Below are 25,284 nucleotides of genomic sequence, written 5' to 3'. Positions count from 1 at the left end.
CCTTTCAAAGGGACCTAGTTTTAGGGATTGCAATTTGCCAAGAGATTGGACTGGGTATTTCTATGGCAAATAATTCCATTTACATTACACCCAGGCCTGGTAACACTGCATGCCCTGAATAACTCATTATTATCAGTACAAAGCTTCCAACCCTATAAAAGGTGAAAAGCATAAAGAATACATAAAGGAGATAGAACATTCAGGTTCTTTACATTTCTTCAACCTTTTTTTTTTTTTTTTTTTTTTTTTTTTTTTTTTTTTTTTTTTGCTAGCACTCTCTTTGTAGGACTTTAGCTAAAGGAAATGAAAGAAATGAGTTGTACAACCAAATTAGAATGTGCGATTTGGGCCAAGTGGACTAAAGTAAAGGAGATAATGGACAGACTGGGATAAAGAGCTCAGAGTAGCCAGTGAACCACTAGGTGTATGCAGCTTTCATTTTCTGGGAGCCAGTTTTATAAGGCTGTAGTCCCATGGCTAAAGTCTGGTGCCCACTCTGCCTCTGGGATCCAATGAAGTTCTGAGAGAGGGAAGGAAATAAAAAGAGCCAGAAGGGAATTCCTCTAGCCTCCCATTTTTCCATCAATCTTAGCTCCTTAAATTTTAGAAGTAGATTTCCAGGGAGCAGCAGGTCCCATGGAGTTGTATACGGTGGTTAAAGTCTTGCCTCAGGGTGCAAAAAGCATGGACCTGGGGCTGGAACTTTGATCTCCTAATTCCCATCCTGGTGCTGGTGTTATAGGAAGATGATCAAGAGATCACTTATCTGCTTATCTATTTGGAGACTTATTTGAAGGAGTTATCCATGGTGTGTGGGGGGTGTGTGTGTGTGTGTGTGTGTGCGTGCGTTTGTCTGCAATTGAGGTATAATTGACATGAAGTATTGTATTTATTTTAGGGGTACAACATAATGACTTGATATGTATATATTATAAAGTGATCACCACCAGAATAAGTCTAGTTAACATTCATCAGCATACATAACTTAAAAAAAATTTTTTTTAATGTTTGTTTATTTTTGAGAGAGAGCTCAAGCAGGGGAGGGACAAAGAGAGAGAGAGAGACAGAATCTGAAGCAGGCTCCAAGCTCTGAGCTGTCAGCACAGAGCCCAACGTGGGGCTTGAACCCACAAACTGTGAGCTCATGACCTGAGCTGAAGTCAGTTCCTTAATCGACTGGGCCACCCAAGCACCCCCTCATAAAACCATTTTCTAATTGTGATGACAACTTTTCTTTTAAGTTTATTTTGAGAGAGATAAAGGCAGTGTGAATTGGGGAAAGGCAGAGAGAAGGGGAGACAATCCCAAGCAGGCTCTGTGCTCTGAGCACAGATCCCAATGCAGGGCTCAAACTCATGAAATTGTGATGTCATAACCTGAGCCAAAATTAAGAGGCAGATGCTTAATCAACTAGCCACCCAGGCACCCAAATGATGACAACTTTTAAGATCTATTCTCTTAGCATCTTTCAAATATATAATGCAGTGTTAATTATAGCCACTATGATGTATATTGCAAATCCGTGACTCACTTATTTTATAACAAGAAGTTCATACCTTTTGATCCTGTCCACCCATTTTGCTCGTCTCTACCCCACTTCTGGCAACCACCAATATCTATTCTCTGTATCTATGAGCTTGGGTTTTTTTATTTCAAATGTGAGATCATAAGGTATCTATCTTTCTTTAACTTATTTCAGTTAACATAATGATGTCAAGATCTACCCATGTTGTAGGAAATGGTAGGATTTCCTTTTTTATACCTGAATAAGATGCCATTGTGTATATGTGTGTACAAACATACAAACACATTTTTTTTATCCATTGATCCATCAATAGGACCTTATGTTGCTTCTGTACCTTGGCTTCGCTGCCTTTAACAAAGCTAAATATTTCAATCAAATCTAGAATTGTTTTATAATCTGCAGAATATCTATTGTATGAGGGACATTAGGATGTTGCCCTGGAATTGAGTCGTGGCCCATCTTGTTCTCTTGCCCCCACTGAGCCAGTGGCCTCAATAGCTATTCCCCCTCATCTGAAGTACTACCTTTTTAAAAAACCTATTTATCAAAGAAGCAGGAAAACGCACCTTCTGAATTATGCCAATCCTATTCTTTAAGGTCACACAGAGCACAGGGAAGTGTGGGATGCCACTGAACCACCTCACCTGGTATCCTTAGGGTCTCAAGAGCTAGGGAAAGCACAGTTACTCAATACCAGCTAGAATCTTTAAAAAAAAATGACAAAGAATTATCCCTGTCTCATGAAAGTCCAGTGTTTTCTTAGGTAATTTATTCTTCATTATTGTATCACTTATATTTGCTTGTTTTGTTTTATCCCAATCTACCCTGTGAGAACTTGCATTCAATTGTTATGTTGAGTACACAGGCTCTGCATTACCTGTTTCCATCTATGGCCAGTGCTCACACAGCCCCTTTCAACACCAGTGGAAGTAATCTCTCTCCCTTCTGGGGTACAAGCTCCTTGGCAGTGCTTACTTTTGTTTTTTTTTTTTTTGTTTTGTTTTTTTTTTTTTTTTTGTTTTTGTTTTTTTTTTGTCTTGCTCTTGGGTCTTTACACATAGTATGATAGTATGTTGAACTAAATATTTGTCAACTAGAATAGATTAATAGTCATGATAATCACAATGTCTTCACACTTACTATTTACTAGACACTGGACTGAGAACTCTATATGCATCATATTTAGCAAGGAGGTCACTGTTTCCTCATAGGGTATGTGGAAATACTACCATATTTTCTGTGTCTAAAGAAAGCAAGCTGGGTTAGATGGTCCTTTGAGGTGAATTTCATCCCTGAGAGTATATCCTTTGAAATGTTCCCCTCTCAGACTTCCTGAAGAGAAACATTTCTGTATTAAGTTCTGTTAAAAGAAGACCATCTCCCATAGTATGTTTTTAACACTTAACTGTTTGGCCAACATTACAGGCTATCAGTGCCTCAGACTCTCACCTACTTTGAGTAAAGCTTCACTTTATCTTAGCATGTGCCCTCCTCTGCCTACCAAAAACCATCTGCTAAAATCAGAAATGACCTTGAGAGCATCTAGTTCAGCCTCCTGTTTCTAACTGGCTCTGTACTTAAGCATCCTGGCCACATTAGGTGAAGGGAAGCCTCAATCTTCTTTTGTGATTCATTTCTATTCATTCTTTTCTCTCTCCAATTCCTTCTAGGTCAGTCCAAACTCAGATTCCTCCTTTTTAGTGCTTAGCCATGGTTTTAAAGCTGGGGCATGTAGAAGTGGGAATGACAGAACATTTGCAGAATTTTAAGAGTTTTCGAGAAGCAGCAGGAGAGTTTTGAGTTATATCTCCTTTGCCTTCTGAGCCTTGAAAAGGTGAGTAAAGGAGATGATGCTAGTCATGGATGTTAAATCTGGAATGCAGAAGACCTCTGAAGAAAAAGTAGTTTGAAAACCAGCCTCTTCCACTGGCTAGTTTCAGGATTTGGTTTCTTTGCCATTTTTTAAAGTTATAATACTATTTCCTTCATTCTAAGTCACACACTTTTTTGTCATCAACATTTCTTAAGCAGATTCACCCTTTATAAATTATAAGCTCATTCAGAGTAGTGTTTTTCCTCTTCCCCTTTAACCCTTCTAAAAATTACTAGATTATCTCCCACCAAAAAAAAATTGATTTTGGTACTAAAATGTAATAATTCTTGCTTAATTTATAGGATGCTGAAGCCTGAATGAGACTAAATATTGGGTATTTTGAAAACTAAAAAGACCCATATAAGTACTCATTATTATTCAATCAGTTGAGCATTTACTGAGCATATACTCTGTACCAGACCTTGTTTTCCATATAGGGAATAGAGCACTGAAAAACATTAAAGATTCTGCTCTCATGGAGTTTTCACTCTACTGTGAAGAGATCAAAAATATGCACACAAATAAGGAAGATTTCAGGGGCGCCTGGGTGGCTCAGTCGGTTAAGCGGCCGACTTCAGCTCAGGTCATGATCTCGCAGTCTGTGAGTTCAAGCCCTGAGTAGGGCTCTGTGCTGACAGCTCAGAGCCTGAAGCCTGTTTCAGATTCTGTGTCTCCCTCTCTCTGACCCTCCCCTGTTCATGGTCTGTCTCTCCCTGTCTCAAAAATAAATAAATGTTAAAAAAAATTAATCAAATAAGGAAGATTTCAGAAAGTGGCGAATACTATATATAAAATAAGGTAATGGAGAAATACTTAGATAGGACTATTTTGGCTAGGAGTGTCAGGATAAGCCTGCCTGAGCTGAAATCTGAATGTCAAAAAGGAATGCACTCATCTTGAAGGGAAAAGGATGGAAAAACATTTGATAAGAGATAGGAGCAAACACAAAGGCCCCGGTACAATCCTGTCAAAAGTCCAGGAGAGTATGGCTGGAACACAGTGGGTAAGGAGGAAAGAAGGGCAGAAAGGAGAGAACAGAGCAAAGGCTAGATCATATATGGCCTCTTAGGCTATGATAAAGAGCTTGGGTTTTACTTTATCCAGCCTCTACTTTTAACAAATTCAGAAACTAAAGCCCAAAGGTGAAGTGACTTGTTCAAAGTCACTGAAAACAGTCTATGGTTTTGGAAATTAGATTTTTTCACTTCCTGACCGTTGATCTGCTTTACTGAGCTGCTTGCAAACAGCAGCTTTCATGTTGGTCAGCTGAAGCCTTCAAGATAAAACCTAAAATTCCTACATACTTTTTGCAATTGTGGTTTTTCCCACATTCTTTCTAATATATTTTTTCCTCCTAATTATAAATGAATGTATTCTCATCACTTACCTGTTTATAAAAGAAAAGCCAAAATGGAAGAGATTCCAAGCCATTTAGGTCAACATTAGTTATGAAAATACTGAAATAGTCCAAGGTCACCTGGGTGGCTCAGTTAGTTGAGCGTCTGATTTTTTTGGCTCAGGTCATGATCTCATGGTTCCTAGGTTCAAGCCCCACATCAGGCTCTGCACTAACAGTATGGAGCCTGCTTGGGATACTCCCTCTCCCTCCCTCCCTCCCTCTCTCCTCCCACATCTGCTCCTCCCCTGCTCATGCTCACTCACACTCACTTTCTCTCTCTAAAAAAAAAAAAAAAAAAAAAAAAAAAAAAAAAAAAAAAAAAAAAAAAAAAAAACCTAAAAAAATAATAAAATACTGAAATAGTACAGATGGAAAAAAGACCTGATGGGTGTCTCTGCAAACCAGCTCATCTGAGTTATCTCTATTGCTGATCCTTTGGGAACAGTACAATTACATACCGTATCTAACAGCATCCTCCTCCTCGATTTAGGACACTGTCTCAAGAGAGGGTCTGCTAAAGCTAATCATAGATGGATGCCTGGGTGGTTCAGTCCATTAAGCATCTGTCTTTGCCTCAGGTCATGATCTCACAGCTCATGGGTTCAAGTCCCAAGTCCAGCTGTATGTGCTGACAGCTCAGAGCCTGACAACCTGCTTCAGATTCTGTGTCTGTGTCTCTCTACCCCTCCCCTGTTCATTCCCTCCCTCCCCCCACTTCTCTCCCTCCCTCCCTCTCTCTCTCTTTCTCTTTCTCTCTCTCTCTCTCTCTCTCTCTCTCTCTCAAATATAACCATTTAAAAAAATTTAAAACTAATAATAGCCTCCACCAGGTTCCTCTACTCATCCCTTCTAAAATACTGGCCTGGGACTGGAACATGTGTTATCAGAGATCATCCCTTGGCATGCCCAATTGGGGAACCAGTGTCTTATAGGAGAAAACCTATATCCTGAGGTCATATTTGAATTTGAATCATTTTCTAATACCATATAATTGTCATCTATTATATCAAGATAACTCAGGGTTGTTATAATTAACCTGAACAATGTAAGTATTTTGCATACAAAAGTAAACAAAAGATTCTGTCAAAGTATCAGGTTCCATAATGTCCCTTCCCTTCCTATAACACCTCCTAGAATTAAGGGTTCTTGGTGTCTCAGATCAATCTGGCTATTTTTGCTCCATACATAATATACTGGTCCAAAAACTATTGAACACTTACTGAATGCCTTGAACTGTACCACATACACCCAACTAATTAATATTTAGGACATCCTTGAACCAAACATTATGAAGTCTATAGGGGATATGATAAAACAGTTTCTGTCCTAAAGAGTTTAACACTTAAAAGAATAATGTCTAATTAAAATATTATTTAGGATTTTATACTTCCAAATGCCATAATGTATGTTCCTGGGAGGAACAGAGAGAGGAGAGAGGGATGCAAACTGGAGCAACCAGAAGGCTTTGGGGAAAGGGGGCTTGAACTTGGCAGGATGAGAAAGGAGGCGGTAGCTTTTCAGGTCAGGGGACTGACAGCTATGTCGGCATAAGCATAGTACAGATATAGAAGAAGAGAAGATGAAAAAATGATAATCCCTTTTCCTACCTGGACTAGATGCATTGCGAGGAAAGGGGCTTTTGAAGGTGCTGGAGGCAGAGAAGATTTGGGGGGGACACCTCAGTATTCACTCTGCTTTCTCCCCATGCTGAGAATGTGGTCTTGTTACCACTAAGTTGAAGAGCTTAGGTAGACTGAAACTTTAAGTCTTATAATTCTTCTTCAAGAATGTTGAATGTTGCTATAAGCCCACACATAAGAGGACTGTGATGTAGAGGATCCTCTATAGCCTCAAGATGTGTATGAAGGAATCTCCTCCAGCCACATGTCTTATTTGGCAACTGAGAATTCAAGAACAGCCAGCATTTGATTTATCCTATTTACTTTTTCCATCAATATGGTGAATTCTTAGCCAGATAAATTGGATCCTTACCATGCTGAGAAAGCCTTGCTGATAGTCCAGGCTGCGGTGCATCTACTAGGGTTCCCAGAGCCTGCTCTACTTCTCCCATCAGAACCCTCATCACACAGTATCAGGATTGTCTATCTATATCTAACCTCCATGATACCGTAGGCATTTATGGGGAACAGGTACCCTATTTTATTATGTCCACCATTCAATTCCCAGAGCCTTACACAATACCAGGAACATAGATGTTTAATGTTTAATATGTTGAATTAAATTGATTATCAGTGTTCCAAGGCAGAGGGTGGCAAGTATGTCAGAAGGAATTTGGGGTCAGGACTTGAAGGCCACTATGCCTGACAAAACATTGAATTTGATGAGTGGGTAGGAGAGTGCTGGCCAGCAGAATAAGAGAATAATAAGCATCAAACTGTATTGCCTGCTTCCCTCTCAGCAGACCAATAGAGATAAATAGCACACACTTAGTAAAATCATTAGCAGAATGATAACCAAAATCTTCTCATGCTGGGAGCTGGGAGGTAACCAGAGATCACTGTTGCTTTCCTGCTGAGGACAGAGTAAATGATGTTCAAATCCAGCTGGCCCCAGAATGTTTTTGAAAAGAAGATGATATCTTGGAGGGAGAAAGGGAGCAGAAACTGTAAGCTGTATCCACTCATCTCAGTCCTATGGAGAGAGATGAGCAGCCTCACTTAGTGTACACCAAGATTTGGAGTCTGAGTTGGGCCTTTTTATTTGGAGTCTGAGTTTGGCTTTTGTTACTTACTCTTTAAGTAGACTTGACACCCAGTATTACATGAGTTTTCGGTGTATAACATAACGATTCAGCAGGTTTATACATCATGCTATGCTCACCACAAGTATAGCTACCATCTGTCACTATACAACACTATTACGATACCATTGCCTATATTCCCTATGCTGTATCTTTGATTCCTGTAACTTATTCATTCCATTACCCATTTTGCCCACCCTCTCCTCTCTGGAAACCATCAGTTTGCTTTCTGTTATTGATATGATTTTGCTGTTTATTCATTTGTTTTGTTCTTTAGTTTCCACATATAAGTGAAATCATGGTATTTGTCTTTCTCAATCTGATTTATTTCACTTAGCATAATATTCTGTAGGTCCATCCATGTCCCAAATGGCAAAATCTCATCCTTTTTATGGCTGAGTAATATTCCCTTTCATATATATATGTGTGTGTGTGTGTGTGTGTGTGTGTGTGTGTGTGTGTGTGTATATAATTTTCCACAACTTCTTTATCCATTTATCTATTGATAAGTAGGCACTTGGTTGCTTCCCTATCTTGGCTATTGTAAATAATGCTGCAAATATATCATTCCCAATTAGTGTTTTGCTTTCTTTGAATAAATACCCAGTAGTGGAATTATTGGATCATACAGTATGTGTATTTTTTTTTGAGAAAACTATATTCTTTTTCACAGCAGCTGCACCAATTTATATACCTATCAACAGTTCACGAGGGTTCCATTTTTTCCACTTGCCAGCACTTGTTATTTTTTGTCTTTTTTATTCTAGCCATTCTGCCAGGTGTAAGGTGATTTATTATTGTGTTTTTGATTCGTATTTCCCTGATTAGTGATGTTAAGCATCTCTCCATGTATCTGGCCATCTATGTGTCTTCTTTGGAAACAGGTCTATTCAAGTCCTTTGCCCATTTTTTTATAAGATTGTTTGTTGTTTGTTTGGTGTTGAGTAGTATAAGTTCTTTATATATTTTGGATATCAACCCCTTGTCAAATAAGTCATTTATAGATACCTTATCCCATTCAGTAGGTTGACTTTTTTCTTTATGATTTCCTTTGCTGTGTAATATCTTTTTATTTAGGTGTAGTCCCAATAGTTTATTACTCTTGTTTTCCTTGCCTTAGGAGATATATCTAGAAAAATACTGCAATGGCCAATATTAAAAAAAAGGTTATTGCCTATTTCTTCTAAAAGTTGTACAGTTTAAGGTCTCACATTTATATCTCAAATCCACTTTGAGTTTATTTTTGTTTATGGTACAAAAAAGTTTCATTTTTCTACCTATCCAGTATTCCCAGAACCATTTACTGAAGAGACCATCTTTTCCCCATTGTGTATTCTTGCCTCCTTTGTCATAGATTTACCATGTAACTATAGGTTTATTTCTGGACTATTTTGTTTTACTGATCTATGTGTTCATTTTTTGTACCAGTACCATAGTATTTTGATTACTACAGCTTTGTAGTATAGCTTGAAATTTGGAATTGTGATATTTCCAGCTTTGTTAAGATTGGTTTGGAATTTAGGGTCTTCTGTGGTTTCACATAAATTTTAGAATTACTTCAATTCTGTGAAAAGTGCTATTAGTATTTTGATAGGGATTACATTGAATCTGTCGATTGCTTTGGAGAGTGTGGACATATTAACAGTATTCTGCCAACTCATGAGCCTGGAATATTCTTTCATTTGTTTGTGTCACCATTAATTCCTTTCATCAATATTTTATAGTGTTCAGAGTGCAGGTCTTTCACCTCCTTGATTCAGTTTACTCCCAGATATTTTATTCTTTTTGGTGCAATAATCAATGGAACTGTTAATTTCTCTTTTTGCTACTTCATTGTTAGTGCGTAAACAACAAATTTCTGAATATTAATGTTGTATCCTGGGATTTTACTGAATTCATTTATTCTAATTGTGTGTGTGTGTGTGTGTGTGTGTGTGTGTGTGTGTGTTTGTGTGTGTGTGTGTGTAGTCTTTAGGGTTTTCTATGTATAGTATCCTGTCATCTGCAAATAGTGATAGTTTAACTTTTTCTCACCAATATGGATGCTCTCTATTTCTATTTCTTGTCTGATTGTAGTGGCCAGGACTTCCAGTACTGTGTTGAATCAAAGTGGCAAGAATGGACATCCCTGTCCGGTTGCTGATCTTTGAGGAAAGCTTTCAGTATTTCACCATTGAGTATTATGTTAGCTGTAGGTTTTTTTTTTTTTTATGGTCTTTATTATATTGAGGTATGTTCCCTCTAAACCCACTTTGTTGAGAATTTCATCATGAGCAGATTGTGAAATTTGTCAAATGCTTTTTTCTGCATCCATTAAGATGATCATAGGATGTTTGTCCTCTGTTTTGTTAATTTAGTATATCACATTGATTTGTAAATATTGAGGACCTTGCATTCTCAGGATAAATCTCACTTGATTGTGGTGAATTATTCTTTTAATGTATTATTTAATGTGGTTTGCTAATCTTTTGTTGAAGATTTTTGCATCCATGCTCATCAGGGATATTGGTTTGTAGTTTTCTTTGTGGTGTCTTTGTCTGGTTTTGGTATCAGGGTAATGCTGATAGAATTCCTTCCTCTTCAGTTTTTTTGGGATGCAAGAATAAACTTGAAATGTTTGATAGAATTTACCTGTGAATCCATCTAGTCATGCACTTATGGATTTTGGTAGTTTTTTTTAATTTATTTTTGAGAGAGAGAGAGCAAGTGGGGAAGGGTCAGAGAGAGAGGGAGACACAGAATCTGAAGCAGGTTTTAGGCTCTGAGCTGTCAGCACAGAGCCCGATGCGTGGCTCAAACTCACAAACTGTGAGATCATGACCTGAACCAAAGTCAGATACTCAACAGCTGAGCCACCCAGGTGCGCCTCTACTTATTTTTCTTCATTTTTTTTTTAGTTCAATAATTTGAACTGTCTTCATATTTGCTGATTCTTCTGCCTATTCAAATCTACTGTTGAGCCCCTCTAGTGAATTTGAAGGGCTCTGGTTGGGGCATGCTCTGAATGCTGTGGCAGACCATTTACTCTGCCTCAGCTTTCATTTTGTGTTTGTGCAAGGTCAACAAGGAGTGAGCTCTTACAGCTTTCTCAGGTTTTTTCTGGACAGATACACAGCCCTGTACTTGCTCCTGCCTTCAAATTCCCAGGAATACATTGGGCTTTTTCAAAGCTCCCTCTTGACATCTCATTCTCTTGAGATATCTCATTTCCTCTTGAAAGTGTTTTCTTTCAAGTTGTTTTGTCTACCGATTTTGGTAGTTTTTTATTTCTCATTCAGTTTTATTACAAGTAATTAGTCTGTTCACATTACCCACTTCTTGATTCAGTTTTGGAATATTATATTTTTTAAGAATACTGCTTTCCTCTAGGTTGTCTAATTTGCTGGTGTATAATTTTCATAATATTTTTTATAATCCTTCATATTTCTGTGGTGTGAGTTGTTTCTCCTCTTTCATTTCTGATTTTACTTATTTGGGTTCTTTCCTGATGAGTCTGGCTAAAGTGTTCTCAATTTTGTTTACCTTTTCAAGAACAGCTTTTGTTTCATCGATGTTTTCTATTGTTTCTTTCTAGTCTTTACATCATTTATTTATGTTCTGATATTATTTTCTTCCTTTTAGTAATTTTGGGCTTTCTTTGTTCCTTTTCTAGTTCCTTTAGGTGTAAAATTAGATTGTTTATGTGAGTTTTTTCTTACTTCTTGATGTAGGCCTGCATTGCTATAAATTTCCCTCTCAGAACAGCTTTTGCTGTGTCCCAAACATTTTAGATCATTGTCTTTTCATTTTCATTTGTCTCCGTGTATTATTTCTTCTTTCATTTCTTGGTTGACTCACATTGTTTAGTAGCATGTTGTTTACCCTCCATGTGTTTGACATTTTTTTCCAGTTGTGTGTGTGTGTGTGTGTGTGTGTGTGTGTGTGTGTGATTCCTAGTTTCATACCATTGTGGTCAGAAAAGATGCATAATATGTTTTCAGTCTTCTTAAATTTATTGAGACTTATTCTGTGGCCTAAGATGTGAGCTATCTTGGTGAGTTTTTTGATGTATACCTGAAAATATTGTGTACTTTGTTTTTTGATGGAATGTTCTAAATATGTATATCTGGTCTAAGGTGTTATCTAAAGACACTGTTTCTTTATTGATTTTCTGCCTGGATGATATATCCATTAATATAAGTGAGGTGTTTAAGTCCCCTATTATTGCATTACCATCAATTTCTCCCTTTATGCCTGTTAATATTTTTTTATGTATTTAGGTGTTCCAATGTTGGTGCATAGATATTTATTATACCTTCTTGTTGTATTGATCTATTTATCATTATATAATGTCCTTCTGTTTCTGTTTTTACAGTATTTATTTTAAATTCTGTTTTGTCTCATAAAAGTATTGTTACCCCAGCTATTTTTTTTTTTTGCTTGGAATTTGCATAAAATTTTTTTAATCACTTCACTTTGTATGTATCCCTAGGTCTGAAATGAGTCTCTCACAGGAAGTATATAGATTTGTCTTATTTTTTTTATCCATTCTGACACCCTGTATTTTTATTGGAGCATTTAGACCATTTGCATTTAAAATAATTGATAGGTATATACTACCATTTTGTTTATTGTTTTCTGACTGTGTAGTTCTTCTGTTCTTTTTTTTTTTTTTTGAAATTAATTTTGTTTTTAATTTTTTAAGTTTATTTTTGAGGGAGAGTGAGCAGGAAGGGGCAGAGAGAGAAGAGAAAGAATCCCAGGTAGGTTTCATCCTGGCAGCACAGAGCCTGAGATGGGGCTCAATCCCATGAACTGTGAGATCATGACTGAGCCGAAACCAAGAGTTGGGTACTTAACTGACTAAACTACCCAGACACCCCTGTAATTGAGTTTTCTGTAGTCTTAAGTTTGTATTGCTTTGTCAGTATTTTTTTTCAAGTTTGTTTGTTTATTTAGAGAGAGAGAGAGTGAGGGAGGGACAGAGAGAGAGACAACAAGAGAGAAAATCCCAAGCAGGCTTCTTGCTGACAGTACAGACCCCAACACAGGGCTCAGTCTCACAAACCATGAGATGACCTGAGCCAAAATCAAGAGTTGAATGTTTAACCAACTGAGTCACCCATGTGTACCTTGTCTGTATTTTCTGTGTGTCTACTATAGGTTTGGGGGTTTGTGGTTACCATGAGGTTCATATATAACATCCTAAGTACATAGCAATCTATATTAAGTTGATGGTCATTTGAGTTTAAACATATTCTTTTAAAAAAATTTTTTTAATACTTTTATTCAGTTTTGAGATAGGGAGGGACAGAGCATGAGGGAGAGGAGGGGCAGAGAGGGAGGGAGACACAGAATCCGAAGCAGGCTCCAGGCTCTGAGCTGTCAGCACAGAGCCTGATGCGACACTCGAACTCATGGAGTGTGAGATCATGACCTGAGACGCAGCTGGACGCTTAACTGACTGAGCAACCCAGGAGCCCCTGAGTTTAAACATATCCTAAAAAAACTTTTTTCTACTCCCCCTCCACATTTTATGTATATGTTACTATGTTTTACATTTTTTATTCATAACTTCCTTATCTAATTATGGCCTTTTCTTTTTCATTTAACGAAGTCCTTAAAAGGACTATCACCTTTCTTGCGAAGTTTGTTTAGTGATGATAAACACCTGTAGCTTTTGCTTGGGAAAAATCTTTCTCTCCTTGAATTCTTTTTAAGAGAAAGAGAGGGACTGTGCACACAACTGTGAGATCATGACCTGCTTAAACTACCGAGACCCTAGGCACCCCCTCTCCTTCAGTTCCTTTTTTTTTAATGTTTGTTTTTTTCTGGGAGAGACAGAGTGCAAGGGGGGAAGGGCACGCACACACACACATACACACACACACAGAATATGCAACAGGCCCCAGGCTCTGAGCTGTCAGCACAGTCGAATATGGGGCTTGAAACCCTGAACCACGAGATCCTGACCCAAACTTAAGTCGAATGTTTAACTGACTGAGCCACCCAGGCACACTAACCTTCAATTCTTAATGATAACCTTGCCAGATAGAGTATTCATGATTTTAGGTTCTTTTGCTTTCAGCATTTTGAATACATCATGCTGCTCTCTTCTGGCCTGCAAAGTTTCTACTGAAAAATTAGCTGAGAGCCTTTGGGGATTTTTCTTGTACGTAGCTTTTTGCTTCTCTCTTGCTGCTCTTAAAATTCTCTTTATCTTTAAACCTTGACATTTTAATTGTCATGTGTCATGATGTGGATTTCTTTGGGTTCATCTTCTTTGGAACTCTCTGTACTTCCTGAATCTCTATACTTTCTGAATCTGAACTCTATACATTCTAAATCTGTATTTCCTTCCCTTTTGGGGGAAGTTTCCGCTCTTATTTCTTCAAATAAGTTTTCTGCCCTTTTCTCTCTCTTCCCCTTCTGAGACCCCTATGATGCTTGTGTTTGTTCATTTGATGTTGTCTAAGAGATGCCTTAACCTAGTCTCATTTTTTTTATATATTTTTTTATTTTTTGTTCATCTTGGATGCTTTCCATTACCCTGTCTTCCAGATTACTGATCCATTTTTCTGGATCTGCTAATCTAGTATTGATTTCCTCTAGTATATTCTTCATGTCAGCTACTCTATTCTTCAACGCTGGCTCTTTTTTATATTTTCTATCTCTTTTTATAAATTTTTTAAGTGTTTATTTATTTTTGAGAGAGAGACAGTCAGTGAGGGAGGGGTAGAGAGAGAGGGAAACACAGAATCCTAACCATGCTGGTAGCACATAGCCTGACATGGGGCCCAAACTCAGGAACCATGAGATCATGACCTGAAGTCAGACGCCTTAGCCAACTGAGCCACCAGGCGCCCCTATATTTTCTATCTCTTTGTTTAGGGTCTTACTAAGTTCTTCCACTCCTCTCTCCAGCCTAGTGAGTGTCTTGATCATCACTTTAAACTCTTTCAGGCATATTGCTTCTATCCATTTGATTTAGATCTTTTTCTGATGTTTTTATCTTGTTCTTTTATTTGGAGAATTTTCTTCTCTCTTCTCATTTGCTTGACCTTTTGTTTCTATACATTAGACAGAAGAGCTATTTCTAAACTTGAAGGAATGGTCTTGTATATGTCCATTCTCTGTGTAAATTGTGTGTACTTGATTGCTTTCACTGGCTGGCTGGAGCTGTGGCTGGTGTGGGCTGGGAGTCACAGGGCACTCCGTGCTGGGGCTTCCTTGTCAGATGGCTAAAATAGAAGTAGGTGCAGGCCAAGAGTTCCAAGTGTCCTATGAACACAAGTCCTAGGCACACGTATGCACACAGTTGAAGCTTAAGTGCGTGAAAGCTGGGGATTATAGGGGTTCTGGGACTCTATACACAGAAGACACTCTGGAAGAACAGCTAAAGCTGAAGTGGGTTCAGTTTAGTGTAGTTCCTGGACTCCCCACAGAGGGTGCCCTGGCAGGACAACTGAAGCTGAAAAGGGTACAAGCCAGAGAATCCTGGAGCTCCGTGCAGAGAGGTCACCTTGGCAGGATAGCTAAAGATGAAGTGGTATAAGCCAGAGTATTCCAGGACTCTTTGTGCTAAGGGTACCCAGACAAACAGCTGAAGTTGAAGTGGACGCAAGCTGAGGTGTCTCAAGTGCAGAGAGTGCCCTGGCAGAGGGACTGGAACCTAGGTCAGCACAGTCAGGAGTATCCTGGGGCTCTCTGAACAGGGGGCACTTTAGCAGGGTGGCTGGGGCCAAAGCATGTATCACCCAGTAAGTCTTGGAGCACTTTGCACCTGGGGTGCCCTAGCAAGCCATCTAAAGCCAAAATGGTGAGGGCCTAGAGTGTTCTGGGGTGCTCTCCCCTTTTCACCTTGGCAAAATAGCTGGAGATATAGTGAGTGCTGACAACGGGGGTCATGGTCCTGGTGTGTACTGTCCTGGGTCAGCCTTGTGGGATGGACTAGCTGGCCTGAGCTAGTGGTCCATGGCCCATTGAGGCAATAGACCTGTTAAAATACCAGACCAGCTCTCCCTGTTTACACAGAATGGAGGGGGAGTATAAACCATGGTGCTCACTAGCCCTTCCAACCCTAAGAGAGTTCCGGCAGCTGCCTTGCCATTTGGCAGGGTTCTACTGCTGGATCTTTTCTATTGTATCTACTCTGTTAAACCACAGCTTTTTTTTCCTGGGCACCAGGGTGCTGAGAGCCGGTCTTGGGCTAGAGGCCCAGTGCTCGGTGAGGCAGCAGGCCAGCTAAGGCATCTGAATCCTGTCCCTTCTGTGCTCTCAAGGTGGAGTAAGAATATAAACCATGGCACTCGCCAACCTCTCTGACCAAGAGAGTTCCAGCAGCTCCCTTGTCATTTGGCAAAGTTCTAGGCCTGGATCTTTTATATACTAGTTGCTCTTTCAAACCATGAACAGTTTTTTGTTTTTGTTTTTTTTTTTCTGTGCCCAGAGCAGGTGAATTTGTTCCTGGCCCCTTGGTACTATTCCTCCCTACTGTAGATCCCAGCCTCAGGGGTGGAGGTTTCCTTTGTGATTGTGTTTCGTTCACTGTTGCTCTTCATTCCTGCCATTTGTGCTCTTTTATTATGCAGAAGCTGTTCAGTCAGTTCTCTGTTTCTCTTCTAGGAATGCTCTATAAATAAATGTAGATTTGGTGTGTTTGTTGAGGAAATGAGTTTGGGATCTTCCTATATTGTCATCTTGGACCAGAACTCTGAGTATGGGCTTTGAAATCAGATGTTCATGGTTTGAATTCACACTCTGCCACTTACTAATTCAGTGGCCAATAACAAGTGAACACTCATTAAAAGGTAGAGGTAGTTTTTATATGATGATCATCATTATTTGCTAGAGGCAACTCCATTAGCATGAATCCAAGACAAGAAAACCTAAAGGGAATATCTTCCAGAGAGACCAGGCTAGGACCAGAGAGCTCAAAAAAGACCATTTTTAGTAGGTGTCCTTTCTATCTCCTCTTTTAGTTCTGTAATGTTTCTGTTAAAAAAATAAAACACAGAGAAGTAAACCAGAAATGATTTCAATTCACTGTCAATACATTGGGCAGGATAACTAACTCTAAATGCACAACAGATAAACCTTGAAGTCTCATTAGCTTAAGGGGTAATAGTTTACTCATCTGTCATAATCACAGTTTGTTCTGGGTTGGGAGATCATCTTCCAACCTGTAGCTAAGCCATCCTCAAGGTCACTGAGTCATGGGATGAGAAATAGAGGAGATAGTCCAGCTCTTAGCAGACCTCAGCCTGGTAGTGGCATATGTCATTGTCACTCATGTTCCATTGGCCAGTACTAGTTACAAGGGCCCAACCAAATGCAGGAGAGGCTATACTAGGAGTAGCACATAGGTATTTGGTGAGTATTGCTTCTGCTACATTCTTACTGTGTGACGTTGGTAAGAATGATCACTTAACCTCTTTGAGCCTCAGTTTACTAAACTTCTAAAACGTCCCTAATAGTTCCTACTGCATGGAACTTTGTAACAATTTCATGGGATAATATTTGCAACAACTTTAATAGAAACTATTCAGTATCGATGTTTTTGTGTAGATTGCTAGTACCACAGGGTTCTGTGGCTGCAGGCAACAGAAAGAGGCTCTAACTTCAGAAACTATGGAACTTATTGGAAGGATTTGGGGTAACTCTTAGAATCTAAGACTGAAAAACTAATTGTAAGAAACCATCAGTTGGATTCCATGTAGGAAGTATAGGAAATGATTTGGTTTTGTGCCAACCCCTTGATAAACCAAGGAGTAGGCATTTTGACAGCCCTTCTACCCAGGGTTCCATAAAGGGAAGGAATAGTTCTTTCAAAGTAAATGTGGGTGCTATTGCTATAAGAGAATGAGCCTAAGTGGCCACAAATAACAACTGTCCATTCATTTTGTCAGTTAGACACACACAAATAATACCCAATTACAGTAGCTTAAACAAGAAGTGCAGAGGGAAGCAGTCCATAGCTAGTGTATGGACTCAAAGATGCCCTCAGGGACCCATTCATTATAACCTTCCTCTCTGCCTCCTCAGCAACAGTATTTTCTCATCCCCTTACCTTATAATCACAATATGGCCACTCCATGGCCTACAGTAGGAGGAAGGAGAGTCATACTCTATTCCATCTCATTGGAAAAAACTGTGACACATGGGTAGTCCTAGTTTCAAGGAAACCTGGAAAATTCCTTCAGTTTTTTAAATACACTTTGGTAGGTTTAAACAAAAGAGAAGTTAATCTACTAGAGATTAGATCTGCTAATCTACAGTGTGTGCCCCATGTCCACAATTTAACATTAATGTTAATGAGTATTAAGAGGAGGAAGGTAGAAGGCAATTCCAACTGGCCTGAACCTGAAGAATTCATTGCATTAATTCTTCACTCCAAGGTGCTTATTAAGAATGGACAGATGTGGAAATTGTTTCTTGGGATTTGTAGAACCCATTCCTGACCTGGGAGAACCTGAGTAGTATTGGATAGGGAGAGTGAACTGGGTTGATTGATGTTTTCCTCGAAGTTGCTTCTGGCTGGATGGCTAGTTAAAAGCCCCTTCTATAGTGAAAGTTCTCAAAGGTTCTAGCACAATACACTTCTATGGTAACACACTGGCAAGAAAGATATGGGTAGAATATTTTACAATAGGTGTAATACCTAATCCATTCAAAATTCACAATAAATGGAAGCTATTTTCTAAGTTTCCTCAGAACCTACCTTTCTTAGCTTTAGATATTCAAAATCTGAAGTCTAATCTAAAAGCCATGCAGTTCGATTTTATAAATACCCTTTGGGGCAGGATTCTACATGTAGTGGAAGTAAAAGGGAGGGTGCAGAGGAAGTCAGAGAAGGCATGATAAGTCTCTATGGAGAATTATGTCCTCAGCTAAACAAAATTATCCCATTTCTTTTAGTTTGTCTTGTTTTGTTTCATTGAACTATAATTGACATACAATATCCTATTACTTTCAGATGTACATGATAGTGACCTGATTTTTTTTTTATGCATTGCAGTATTACCCCCATAATAAGTCTAGTTACTATCTGTCACCTTACAAAGTTATTACCATGTTATTGACCATATTCCTTATGCTGTGCATTATATTCCCTTGATTTATTTTAATACTGGAAGTTTGTACCTCTTAATCTCCTTCATCTGTTTTGCCCACCCCTCAACCCCTTTTTCCTCTGGTAACAGTGTTTTCCTGTATCTAAAATCTATTTCTGTTTTGTTCATTTGTATTTCAGATTCCACATATAAGTATACAGTAGTTATTTTTCTCTGACTTATTTCACTTAGTATGATACCCACTAGGTCTATCCATGTTGTCGCTCATGGCAAGATTTAATTTTTTTTATGGTTGAGTAGTATTCGTGTGTGTGTGTGCATGTGCCTACATGTGTGTATACCACATCTTCTTTATCCATTCATCTATCAATGGGAACTTAGATTTCTTGCATATCTTGGTTATTATAAATAATACTGGAATAAACTTACAGGGGTGCATATATCTCTTGGAATTGGTGTTTTCATTTTCTACAGAGGAATACCCCAAAGTGGATTATATGGTAGTTCTATTCTTTTAAAGAACCAGCAGTGTTTGGTTGTTTTTAAGTTTTTACTTATTTATTTTGAGAGAGAGAGGGAGAGAAAGTGCAGAGCAAGGGAGGGGCAGAGCGAAAGAGAAAGAATCCCAAGCAGGCTCTGTACTGCCAACATGAACCATGAGATCATGACCTGAGCCTAAATCAAGAATTGGATGTTCAACCGACTGAGCCACCCAGACACCCCTGGTAGTTCTATTTTTAATTTTTTAGGAATCTCCATACTTGTTTTCATTGTGACTGCACCAGTTTACACCCCCAACAATGTACAAGGATTCCCTTTTCCCCACATCCTTACCAACATTTGATTTTTTTGTTTTGTTTTGTTTTGTTTTTTTGGTAATAGCCAATCTGACTAGTGTGAGGTGATACCTCATTGTGGTTTTGATTTGCATTTCCCTGATGATTAGTGATCTTGAACATCTTTTTATATACCTTTTGGCGAATTGTGTATTTTCTTTGGAAAAATGTTTTCTTCAAATCTTCTGCTTATTTGAGTTTTTTAAATATCAAGTTGTATAAGTTCATCTATTTTGGATATTAACCCTTTATCAGATGTATGATTTTCAAATATCTTCTAACATTCAGTAGATTTTCTTTTCACTTTGTTGATGGTATTTTTCACTGTGCAGAAGCTTTTCAGTTTGATACAATGCTATTTGTTTATTTTAGCTTTTGTTGCCTTTGCCTAAGGAGAATGTTCCAAAGAATATATATGTTGTTAAGACTGATGTCAAAGAGCTTACTGTCTATGTTTTCTTTTAGGAGTTCTATGGTGTCAGGTCTTATATTCAAGTCTTTAATCCACTTCAAATTTATTTTTGTATAGGGTGTAAAATACTGATCCAGTTTTATTCTTTTACACAGTTGCTATCCAGTTTTCCAACACCATTTTTAAAATTAATTTATTTTTTAATTTATACCCAAGTTGCTAGCATACACTGCAATAATGACTTCAGGAGTCATTATACATATAATATATATATATATATATATATATATATATATATATATATATATATATATATATATATATCACATCTTCTTTATCCATTCATTTGTTGAAGGACATTTGAGCTCTTTCCATACTTTGGCTCTTGTTGATATTGCTGTTGTAAACATTGGGGGTGCATGTGCCCCTTCAAAACAGTACACTGTATCCTTTGAATAAATACCTAGTAGAAAACACCATTTATTAAAGAGGCTTTTTCCTTATTTATCAGAAGAGTAATTGACCATATAAGCATGGATTTATTTCTGGGCTCTATTCTCCCATTAATTCATGTGGCTGCTTTTGTACCAGTACCATACTGTTTTGACTACTATGGTTTTACAGTATAGTTTGAAAGCAGAAAGCATGATATTTTTAGCTTTGCTCTTTAAGATTGATTTGGCTAATTGAGGTATTTTGTGGTTCCATACAAGTTTTAGAATTTTGTGTTCCTGTTCTATGAAAAATGACATTGGCATTTTGATGCATATTGCATTGAATCTGTAGATTGCTTTGGATATTATGCACACTTTAACAACATTAATTCTTCTACTTCATATGGAATATCTTTCCATGTGTTCTTCTATTTCTTTCATTAGTGTCATAGTTTTTAGAGTACAGGTCTTTGACTGTCTTGGTTAAATTTATTCCTAGGTATTTTCTTCTTGATGGAATTGTAAAAGGGATTATTCTCGTAATTTCTCTTTCAAAATTGTCTCATTTCTTTCTTAACCCTGTCCTCACTCCTCCACATTACTTTTTTATTTCAATGAAATTAGTCTTAAGACAGAAGCCTAAACAATAAACACTTAGGCCTTTTAATATTTTACAAAAGAGTTCAGTGTATCATCCATTTATTGGCCAGATTGACTTGAATGCCAGCTAAGTTGTGTGCTTTAGTTGGAACTTTATGTATATTGTAACAGGAATATTTAGGAAGCGCTCATTGAGCCCCAGGCTCTGTGCTTGTTCTTTACATGAATGATCTTCTTTACTCAGCACAAAAACCAACCCATGTAAAAGGTACTATCACTTGTATACGAGGAAATTGAAGACCCAGGCAAGTTATGAAATATGTCAAATATCATAGCTTCAGGTGATAGAGTTGTGAGTCACACATGCTCTCTGATTCACCGGGCTATGCTGCTATTTTATTTTCTCAGCAGCCCTTTGGGACATAGACTGTCTCACCATATACCCAAGGAACCCTGGGCCCAAGGAAGTTGGTGACTTGCCCAGGGCCAACAGCAGAGCTATTAAATGGCAGAGCTGGGATTGAACCCAGGTCCATCTGATTCTTAAATGCAAAGCTGGGCTATCTCACAAGGCTTTTTACCAAAGGCTGAAGATATCTCGTGCATTAACTCCCTATCCATAACCCCATTATCTAGATTTACATACACAGTTCAGTGAGTAGTCAAGAACACAGACTCTGAAACTAAACTACCTCTCTGCCATTAGGGAGTTTCTTAACTTCTCTAAGCATCTGCTTACTTATATGTTAAAAGGGACTAAGAGTAATACCTACTTAGTAAGTTGTTGTAAGCACTTGGAACAATGCCCAGTCAGAGTTTATTGTAAAATAACTGTTAGTTGTTATTTTTCTCCCAGCTTGTTTAAATTTTAACCATTTTCTAACTCGTTGTATAGCTTTAATGAATCTCCTCCTTTTCTCTAAACTTCAGTTTCCCCATATATGAAGTAGGAGGACATTCTCTTGATATTCCCTTGTAGCTGTCATTCCACACTTCTCATGGTTCAGTCAGACCCCAAGTGAAGCCACACAGTCTTGTGTGGCAACTAAGGGAAGCATAAGGCCTTTGTGAAAATAAACACATGGTTAACGTCAGCGAGAAAAATTTCATAGCTCCCAAATTCTTAACGATTATAAAAGCTTTTATTTGCAGAGTTCTGGCTACCTGCCAACTGCTCTTCAGAACATGATAGAGGCGTTTTCATATGTAATTTCATGAATCTGTTCATCCCTTTGCTTCTCTTGCTAATGTTGATAAAATACATATTTTGTCTAAATATATATAGTGCAAGTTGGGCAGAGCAGCTTAGCAAAGTATCATATTAGCTAAAATAGGCATTGCAGCTAACATGTGTAATACATGCAAGTGTGTGCAGAAGCACGTGCATGCACACACACACACACACGCGCACACACACACACACCTATATATTGAGAGAGAGAAAGACAATTATTGTTACTGCTATGCCGGGACTGTATGCCCACCTTATATTTGTCTAAGTGAAGGCCCAGAATAGGAAGAACTAACATATATTGGATGACAACTAGATTCTTGGTCTTGGTGCAAGCATTTCACATGGGCTGCCTCATCTACTCCTCACAGTTGCTCTATTGTGTAGGTAGTATTAATATCTTTATTTATAGATATATATGAGGCTCAAAGAGATTAAGCAGCTTACTCAGCTAGGTGACTGTTTACCACCACTCTCAGAACTTTCTATATTTTCTGACCTTAAGCCCATTTTTAAAAGCAGGAAACAATGTCCAGCTCCCTTTATTTAAAAACAAAAAACAACAACAACAACAAAAAAAAGGGGCACTGGGATCTTTCCCAGTCCTAAGGAAGAGTGCAGGGGTGGGGGAATCGGCAAAAGCTGAGACCCTCAGTTCTCAAGTCTTTGGTGACAGAAGCTTCCAGGTGAAACCACCTCATGGATATTCTGACTTCCCATATGTCAGTAGGCAAAAACTTATGGTGCAACTAGCCACGAATGATCTGGTCCACAGAGATGGCCCCCAGATGTCTCCTCCAGCCCTCGTTGTTCTGGGGTTTGGGGAGAGCTGCAACTGAACAGCCTGTGAGCAGTGCACCGGCACCACTTTCTGAATGAGAACACCATGAGGCCGGGTGGGTAGGCAGGGGGGCCTTGCTGTGCTCCTGTTCTGCTGTTGTTGGTTCTGTGATACCTGCAGGGAGCCACCAGGCCACAACTTGTCAAGCATATGACAGACCCCTTAAATGATGATGGGACTTGTTCTGCAAGAAGCTAAATGGGATGGCTTCTGTAAGATTTAATTTTCAGTAGACCATCAAATGGTTATTTAGGATTTTGTGCAGCACAAAAGAGCAGGTTCGTGTTAGTACAAGTTTTCCACTTACTGAGAATGTGCTCTGTGGTGCTGCTCCCTCAGTGGCTCAGTGAAGTCCCTTCAGATAATAAAATGCATTTTGGCCTGTGAGAGCCTATAAACCAATGCCTGCTGGAAGCATGTCTCTTTCTCTGAGGGATGATAAACCAAGGACCACATGTGGCAGGGCTTCAAGTCCCAATGCCTCAGGCTCACTACATTAGGAACAATTACAGGCTTCCCTGAGACCCAGCCTAGCAACTTAGAAACTTTCAGCAGGTTGGGTTCTGGTCTTGAGTCTGACACAAACAAACTACATAGCCCTGAGCAAGTAGGCATTTCTGGGCCTCTGCCTTCCTGTGTGTAAGATAGAACGTTTAGATTGAATAGTCTCTAAGATTCCTTCGTTAGAATGTTACAGGCCAAATAAATTCTCAGCCATTTGTTGCTGTTGCTAATAGTTACTTGTATTAGTTTTTGAAGCAAGGTAACTGATCTGTGAGGTTCTAGGCTCCAAGAGGGCAGATCTGTTTGGTTCAAGATTCTGTCTCCAGAGTTCAACAGTGCCTGAAAGAGTGGATGCTTAGTAAATGTCAGATGAATAGTAGTTGGATGGGTCTGATTTCTCTATACTGTCTTCCCTTGGCACTCATAGCAAGTATTCACATGCACACCACTCAGAGTGTGGCCATGCTAGTTGCTGGTGAAAACTTCTGAAGCTTATACAGAGGATCCCTTTAGTCATCTGACTTTGTATCCTTGTTTCCTTTATCACTTACTGGTCAACATGTCTTTGTAGTAACAGTGTCCTTTCTCATCTCCCAGAATGTTCCAAGTTACTAAGCAGTTGTTGAAATACTTAACATGTGCTAGGACCCTCTGAAGGGTACTATAGGGGAAAAACAAAATTAGGAAAAACTGTGCACTGACATCAAGGAGTCTGTGGCTATTTGGAAAAAGATGCTCCCATTTCTCTTCAGAACCTTCTTTCCTTGCCTGATATGATTTTTTTCCATCCTGACCTCCCTTTCTTTCCCCCCAGAACAGACTTTGAAACTGTGTTCTACTCTGCCATTCTATAGATCTCCTTATATGCCTGGCATTTCCCCACTTTCAGGGAACTTTGACCCTATAGTTCTCATGCACACATTTGTCACATTGCCTCACATTGCTGTTTGATAGTGAGGGCATCATCAGGGGTTCCGAAGTAGAGAGTGGTGAGTTTCTCCAATATCACACAGCAAACCTGTCATAAGATCAGCCTAGGAAATAGACTCACTCACTCATTGCTCTTAAACTCTCCTGCCCACAAGAATATTTTTTGGAAGTCTTAGCATCTATCGGAGTTGTTACCAAAGCAATGAAACTTTTGTTTTATTTAAAAAAAAAAGTTTTCTTTTCTGGAATTTCACCTTACATTTAAAAGAGGCAAAAGGCTTCTATAAAATTAATGCTTGATTTTGGATTTCCACTATGTAGACAGTAATGTGCTCATTTTTATTTTTTTTCATTAAACCCTCCTACCTTTACTCGTTCAAGGATTAGTGGAAGCAGGTGCATCTTGGAGATTGTCCAAAAGATGTGGGCTCTGATCTTGGTTCTGTTACCAGCCATGTAACCCTGAGCAAGTTAATGTCATCGAACATTTTCTTCATCAGCAGAATGGGGCTCCTTTATTTAAGGACTGCCTCATGAGGTGGTTGGAAAGATTAAGTGAGATAGTCTATAAAATGTAATGGTTAGCAAATTACAGGAGCTCAATAGCCTGTCTGAACCAAGTTCTACAATTTTTATTGGTCTCCTGCTGTGCACAAGGACCTGTTGGGGGATGCAGAAAACGCTGAAAAGGCTGACACATTGATTTCCAGGCAAATACTTGACACATACCTTTCATGTGCTTCCTATTCTATCCTCCTACTTGTAAATCTCAGCTCCAATATCCTCCCTATAAGAAGGCCTCCCCTTCTACCACATTTAGAATCATCCCCTTGTTAATCTTCATCCCATCACCTTGTGTATTTCCTTCACTTTATAACCACGTTTTG

The sequence above is a fragment of the Neofelis nebulosa genome, chromosome 1 (genome assembly GCF_028018385.1).
Source record: "Neofelis nebulosa isolate mNeoNeb1 chromosome 1, mNeoNeb1.pri, whole genome shotgun sequence".
Classification (NCBI taxonomy): Eukaryota; Metazoa; Chordata; class Mammalia; order Carnivora; family Felidae; genus Neofelis; species Neofelis nebulosa.
This window is presented reverse-complemented; position numbering follows the sequence as displayed.